The sequence below is a fragment of the Callospermophilus lateralis genome, unplaced genomic scaffold (assembly GCF_048772815.1).
Source record: "Callospermophilus lateralis isolate mCalLat2 unplaced genomic scaffold, mCalLat2.hap1 Scaffold_66, whole genome shotgun sequence".
In the NCBI taxonomy this organism is placed as follows: domain Eukaryota; kingdom Metazoa; phylum Chordata; class Mammalia; order Rodentia; family Sciuridae; genus Callospermophilus; species Callospermophilus lateralis.
The window spans coordinates 8,223,680-8,231,748 of NW_027514882.1; positions in this window are offsets into that span (position 1 = coordinate 8,223,680).

The window sequence follows — 8,069 nt, forward strand, 5'->3', positions numbered from 1 at the left end:
AAAGAAAAACAGTGTTTTTTTACCACAAACTCAAAGTATTCTACAAAAGTTTTTTTTTTTTTTTTCTTTTTAAGGAATAGAAGAAAAGGGTAGAAATGTGAATGTGACACCTCTGGAATTCACAGACTTTATGTAGCATGAGATTAAACTACAGAATAAAATTAAGTCATATAAAGACAAGCAGAAAGAGAAGGCATAAAAATTGGGTTGCTTCCAGAAGAAATTTAACTCTGTATTCTTCATCTCTCCATACTATCTATACATATCATTTATAATATATGTTACATAATTGCTGTCAAACTTATTTTCCAATATTGGAATAATTTCTTACAAGTTAATAGCTCCCAGGCTTGAGCAATAATCCTGGCACAAATGAGAAACCTCGTAAGTTTCTATTAAATGGATAGGTGGACAATATTTCTGTTGACATCATGACTTTAATAAAACACAATGCCTTGCACTAAACATCAAGTGTTCAAGGAGCTTTTATTATATGCAGAATATGATAATGGATAATGACAGAATAAAAAGGAAATAGAATACATGTATAACGCCATCCAGGACCTTATGGAAAATTTTAAAACCAACATCAGGAAGCAAATACTATCACTGGTCTGATCTTCCACCAATAAATCTCTGAGTGCCAAGATCTAGCCAGCTATCTGTTTTATGTATGGATTATAATGAGTACATTATATAATTAGTGAAAATGGAGAAAGTACCAGAGATGCTCAAGTCAGTTTACTATCTTCTGATCATTTTTAACCAGAGGAACGGGTTCTGATAAACTTGAACCTCATGCCATGTCTGTTAAGTCTGTTTTTAAGGCTGTACCCAGTCATAGGATGATTGCTGCAATCTTCAATGAGGCAAGTAGCATTGTACGATGATGTTTACAGTGCTTCCCAAAGATGAATTAACAGCCTCCCTAAAAAATGACGCCCCTACCTCTGATGCATACTGCATTGCACTCTCTTCATACCATCTAGCTTTACCATCACCCAGCTCAAGGACTCCGGGCTGGCAATTTATACGTAACAGTACCACTCCAGCCCAGCTCGTGATGAAATGCACAAGTTCACAATGTTCTTTCCAACAAATTAAAAGAGGTAGGGGGTAAAACTAGGAATGGAGACTCTGGACCAAGCTAGAAATGGATCCTGGGTGGGCACCATTTTCACATGTGGCTCTGATGAGCAGCAGTTTCACCCAAGCAAAGGGTCAACCACACTCTAGAAATGGTTTCTGCCACTCCTGCAGCCTGATACTTTGATTGCACTGTGGTCGCATTAAAAGCCCTCATGCAGAGGTCTGTGGATTCTTCTCTTTACTGTGTGGTTTAAAGCCGGGCAGAGGGGAGGAGACTTTGGAAAGAAAAATTGCCCTGTGCACAGTGACAGCTGTATAATTAGGCAAGACAGGCCAGTGCTTATAGGGTTTGTCACTCAGCAATTTGTGCACACTCCAGGTTCTACAGCCAGGTGCTTTGAACAATGAGGTGACGATAATGTCTTCATGTGACCTGAGCTCAGAGAACATTCAAGCTCAAACCGTCCGGGAGGAAACACTGATAGAGTAAGATTAGAACTATTTTATTTTCTTTAGTGTTCACTCATCTTTATTTGCTATAAAAATTAAATGTGTTTTGTTAGGAACTCTGGGACATTATTTCTAAAATGCATTCAGCAAAAGGAGAACTCTGAGAGATTTGTGAGTTTTTGCCTCCAAAATCTGAGAATTAAGACTTATGACTCCTTTTATGAAGGGGCATTTAATACTGACACCCACAGTATATGGGTGGATGGGTGGAGTTGAGGGACAGGATTTGTGAAGTGTTCATGATTCAGCCTTAGCCTCTGTTGCTTCCACTGATTCAGAAAAAAAGAGAATGTCTCCTGATTTTAAAAAGATGAATTGCCACAACTATGGTTGTTTTGTTAAGTTGTTTAGTACTCTAAAGACATCTTTCCTTACCCTCAAATTAAGACTTGGTTCCTTTTCTGGTGGCACCCAGGGGTGACAGAAGCCTGGAACTTCCACCTTGTGCCTCTCCTCAGTCTTGGATCTTCATTCTTTTGACTCTACAATTCCCCCTTGAGCTATGATACCCTAGGACATGTGGTACATGGAGGAGAAGGTTAGTTTCCTTAGTTCTTCGCAGTAAGAATACAATTAATTCATGTCTGCAACCCGATTCTATTTTTGTCCTAAACTCTTGCCTCTTGGCAAACAATTTTCAGTTTGTTTCCTTTAATGATGCTCAACCTTGTATGGTAAAGTAGTAGAAATCAAGCTTATTTTCCTCTCATCTTTCGGGATTCCCCATTATGCAGTCATGCTCTATTTTTTTATTGGATACCTTGTAGCAATGCCGGGAGTTCAAATTACTTATTGTAATGTTTCAGGACTTTAACCTGAAATTGACTCCTATTTGGAACTCATCCACTTCTTTAAAAACTGTCCCTCACTCACTTCAGCAGTAGACTCAAAGAACCCTTGATGTTTTCTGAGTGACGCCCTACCCCTCATGTTTCATGGACATCAGATCCAAGGCTGTCAAGCAGACTCTCTATCTCAGATAATTTGGAAGAACAATAAAAGTGTGTCTACAAATCACTTTGGTGAATTCGGGAGGTGTGAGTCAGTCATACAGCTAAAGAAGCAAGAAAGCCTACAGTACTGAATGAAATGACCAAGTGAGAATACACAGTAAGATACAAGAGACAGGTGGCCTCAGGAAAGCAAGAAAAGACCAAGAGGACATGGTATCTTGACTGCATTGCAGTTCCTTCTTCCTATCCTTCAGGAGCTGACCACTCTTTGCTCTCTGATGTTCTGAGAGAGTCCCCTCTGACTTAACACTGACTTCTAAGGGTTTATTCATTCTCTTTAATTCAATCGGAATACTATTGCTTCTTATGACAGGAAGATGAAAGTTTTATTATTTGAAGATTTTTCACAGAAAAGTTTTCTACATTTTGAGAAATATCTTGATGAACTGCTAGAATTAGATGGTGAGTTCTAAGGTGTCGAGGCAACAAAGGAAGACAATGTTCCTCTGCATACATGGGAGCTTATTTTCTCCTGAAAGAGAAGGGGTAAAGAGAACAAATAAAAAAGAGTAAAAAGAATAAAAACAGCTAATAAAGGCTGAAAGACTTAATGGAGTACATAGAAAATTCCCCTGTGGAGGAGTTGACAGACTGTTTTAAGCATGGTGATAACCAGTATTCGATTTGGAATTTTTGCTGAGTCGAAAACGTTCCCTTTGTCTTCATCCCACCATCCTGTCTTCTGCACCCATGTAAGCTCTGCCTGAGTGTGGCTTTTGTAGAAATTGAGCAATGGATTGAAGTTTGTATCAGTTTACTATGGTATAGAACTGAGGCACCTTGTAGAGAGCAGAGGCCTATATGTGGAGGTGAGTGTGATCCTTAGTCTGACCTTTGATTTTTTGCATAGTGTGAAATAAGAAAGACCATCTTATTAGAACTCAAGAGGCTGGTGGAGTTCAGGACACCCTACCCCAAATGTGGCATTGGAGAAAACTGTGGAAACAGGAAGTTCTCTATGACCTTCTCCCCTAAAGTAGTTCATGAAACTTAGCAAGAATGCTCAGATCTTCCCCGGAAATGGTCATAAGATCTTCCTGTGAGAGGTGCCTACTCTACATCTATTTTTGGAAGACACAGGGAGACAAAGAAGATTCCGAACACAAAGGCCTTACTAAATTCCTCCTAGTTTATTACCAGCAGATCACAACTTTTTAAATCCAATCATACTTCTCCATGATTATCTATCTACTTCATCAAACTTAGCATAGAAGTAAGGTTTCCCTGATTCTTTGGGTCTTCATTTCCTGATAAATCTTCTATGTCACACAGAATTTATGTTAAATAAATTTGTATGATATTGTTTTGGTAATGTCTCTTTTGTTACAGGCCATGAACCTACAGGTCTTTCTTTTCCTATTACAAGTGAATCTTGACTTAGACACAATGCCTCCTCTGCTTATAAACTCTGATGATTTACAAACTTATTAAGCATTTCTGTATTTGACTCGAGTCACAACAGATATGTAAACCTCAGTGAAATCTAAGAGCAACACTCCAAACACACTACTCACAAAGGCTTTGAGGTCTTTATGTGCAGTGTGCTAGAGAAATAATCCAGATGAGTACCACAATTGAGACAAAGGCACTCAATGGCTCAGTAAACTTGGAGCTAACATCTATTACAATTGAGATATCATTTTTGAAAAAGATTTTTTTATTTTGCTTTCCAAAAAAATTCATGTTAACATTCCTTTAACTAACAAAGTCCTCTAATGCATTTAAAATATGATTTATTTTACAAAATTGATTTACAAGTAACTTTTCAGGAATCCATCTGTTGACTAAAAAAGAGGTATGTCTATTATGCAAAATTCTGTACTTAAGTACCTTAAGGAATAATTCCAGTCCATTATTCTTAGCCCATCTAGTGGGTATTTGTGTTTGTTTTATAGCTTTTCCCCCTATTTGATTTACATTTATGAGACAATTGAAGAAAGTCCATCTGAGATGGTTTTTATTTTTATGGGCAAAAGAACCACATCAACCACAAGTAGCACAACATTGCCATGCCTAAAATATGTGGGTCTCCTCAGCAGAGTGAAAATTAAAAGGGCATTTTTTTTTGTCCTCACTTTCACTTTTTATGGTGAAGTCATGCCCTAACGATGTTTACTGGACAATTCAATTGTAAATATAAAGTTGTGATTATACCTACAGTTGTTTATGTTACAATAGAACCTGAAACCGATTAAAATATTTAAACTTCAGTGATACTTTTGGGAGTTCATTTGTGGTAAGATATTAATTACTGATGTAAGTTTAATTAGTCAGCCAAAATAATTAAGAATGGCCTAATTAGTTCTTTCATGACTCCTCAAGAGCATGGATATTTTCATGAGAGTGTTGAGCTGGAATTTAGAAATGCACATTGATCCTAAAATAATGGTAGTACCCAAGGTCACGTTATATTTGTTTCCAGTTACTTAAAGCCATGCACAGATATATTTAATTAAGTCAGGAAATACAACGCTATTATCATCATTACTCAATCTTGCCTACAAACGCACACACACACACACACACACACACACCACCTTGCTTTCTCAAAGGGTTCAAATCCAATTGGCAGTACATGAGCCAAACTCAGACCATTGATGAGCTTTTATTAGTTTTGATAGAGATTACACTGTCATTAAAAAAATGATAACTTTGCATTAATATTTGAAAATTAGGAGAGATGTTACATAGTTATTCAAATTTGTAGTTCCTCTCAAAAGAAGACTCTGGCAACACTAAGTTGGAATTTCACAGAACATACCAACTGGGGCTAAGATGCAAAGGTCCTTTGGATGGGATGTGAGTTCTTTAAGCTTTGCCACAGTCTCCAGCCCACCCATTGTCTTTCAATCAGCCCACATAGCCTACTTATCTTCCTAGCAGGCATCTGGGTTTGCAATTTCTATCTTCTAATGTTTCCCTTCTCTGTGCTTCTGGAAGGACCTTCTCCTTGAATGCTCCAAAAGCAAACTGCTTCCATCAGAGAGCCTCAAAATATCTGAACCTCCATTTTTATTTTCTATGCTTCTAAAAACTAAAAATGGTACCCCTATATATGACCATAAGATTGAAAAAAGATGTGTGGCATGAGGCATCATACAACACAGATTCTGGTTATGAATATATTTAGACAAGTTTTCATCTATTCTAATTAAGTTTAATCCAATTGATTTAAAAAGTAGCTGTATTGTCTAAAATGAGTCTCTTTGGGGAACCAATATTGAGGTAAAATAAAAAATTTTGCACATGCAGCTTAGTGTCTAGTTTGGAGCGTTTCATTTTTTTTTTAAGTAGCAAAAGGTTAAGAATTAATTAAAAAATAGATAAGTAACAAAAGGTTAAGAAGTTGATTTCAAATACATAAGACTAGGTCTGTATTAATGATACAGCTGGCTATGCTTGAAGATGATGGATATTATTTTTTAGGAAAAATCCACATAAGGAATGCCGGATTCAGTCAGTAATGTTAAGGTTTCGTAGCTACATACTTGTTATAAAACACCTTTACTATTGAAATTCCTGGACCAAAATAGTAATAACTTTGTCATTCTACATCTGAAATTTATAACCCCCAGTTCCTTATTTTACCATTTTAAGAATTGTTCAATGATGTATGCTTTCCAGAGAGTTCTATTGCTCTTTGGCAAAATATATTGTATGGAAGGGCATGGTTTATATCACAATGGCATTATTTTTACTTCATTAAGGGTTTCAATATTTTACAATTTCCCTTGTAGATTCCAAGTTGGCCTCATTGAAGACATTTTGTTTTTACATAATGTTGTTACATAATTATTCCAACACAGCTGAATGACACAGGACTATTTGGAGCTCCACACTCCCTGGGAACCATCTCCCTTTATTCTTTCCAGATCTATGATGAACCACTTCATTCTTCTCCTACTCAATTGAGAAAAGCAAAATTCTAAGTTTTTGATTGAGTTCCTATGACAAATTAACGAAGGGAACAGGTTCTCTAGATTGAAGATCCTGGTTACCTCCAGAACTAAAATTCCTTGTAAACCACTTAAAATAAATTTGTCTGTATAGAGAAATTACAGTTGTTGATCCAGTTAAAGGAAAAGTAGTCTTCAAAGACAGAATGGCTTGGAAAAGAGTCCTAGTTGTGTGAATACTTGATCTTCTCTGGTCTCCATATTCTCAGGTAGCAAATGGATGATCTCTCCTCGTTAATTGGGGAAAGACATAAATAAAGTAGTATCTTTGCTTAATCTCTTTGTTATAACGGATCACCTTACCCTAAGAGAATAGAGTTGGTATTACCCATCACTAATTCAGTAGTTCTCAAACAGGCACACATTTGCATTACCTGGAGAGTTTATTAAAATGAAGATGGCTACATCCCCTCTGTAGAGTTTCTGATTCACAGATCTGAGATGAGGTGTGAGATTCTGGATTTCCAACAAGTTCCCAGGGGATGTTGATACACCCACACAGCTTCAGTACTACTGCCCTTATTAGTATTATTGCCAGTCACTAAGTGCAGTGCCATAGGCAAACAGAAAATAACTTACAAATGAATTCTAATGAAAGTAAGGATGAAATAGCAATGTCACATGAACTTTAATCCCTATTTTATTCAAAAATCAATTTTGGGGACAGAAAAATAATTTATACCTATCCAAAGCAATTCAGAGACTTCACCATTATTTTCGGTTTCTATAGATAATTTTGAGATTTCCCAATTCTGGTGATTCAATGTAACCCATGAAGAATAGGTCCACCTATTTGCTAAATATAGCCCCTTGATACAGATGATATTTGATTGATTTTATATTATATGAGTGCATGAGTAACTCTGGCATTCAAAAGTAATAATATTCTCCTTTTCTTGATCAAATCAGAAAGCTGTGTGCATTAAAATGAGTTAAAAGGAGGAAAACCAGCGTGTCTAAAGTTGAGGCATGACTAATGCATTGGAGAAATTGTTGAACACAGTTCATCCTGGTAAAAATATTACTTCTGTAGCAATGCCAAGGTCAGTGTCGGGTTAGGTTATCTGCAATTTAAGTGCCAGATGTGTGTGTGCACATGTGTATGTGTGCACTCCCACACGTGTGCATGAACTTCCTTATTGAGATATGCAGACTCTCCCAGGCATGACTTTACAGAAACTTTACCTTACCTTCCAGAAGGCTGAGTTCAGTACTCTTAAGGTAATTTTGGGCCCTCTTCATTCTTTCCCTATCTTCTCTTGACACTGTTTGTTGAGCTAGGTTATTGTTTTTCTCCAACTTGCTAGGTTTTCAATAAGTTCCTGTTGTGCCTTGGGAGAGCAGTGTTCATGGAAAATTGCTTTGCCTAGGTGATTGGAGCCAGTTCCTCCCTCAACTACCTCCCCCTTTTCTATAATTTGGAGACAAGTAACAAAGTGCTTACATTGCAAGAATTTGCTCCAGAAAACTCTAAACCATTCGCTGACATTTTACAGTTTAA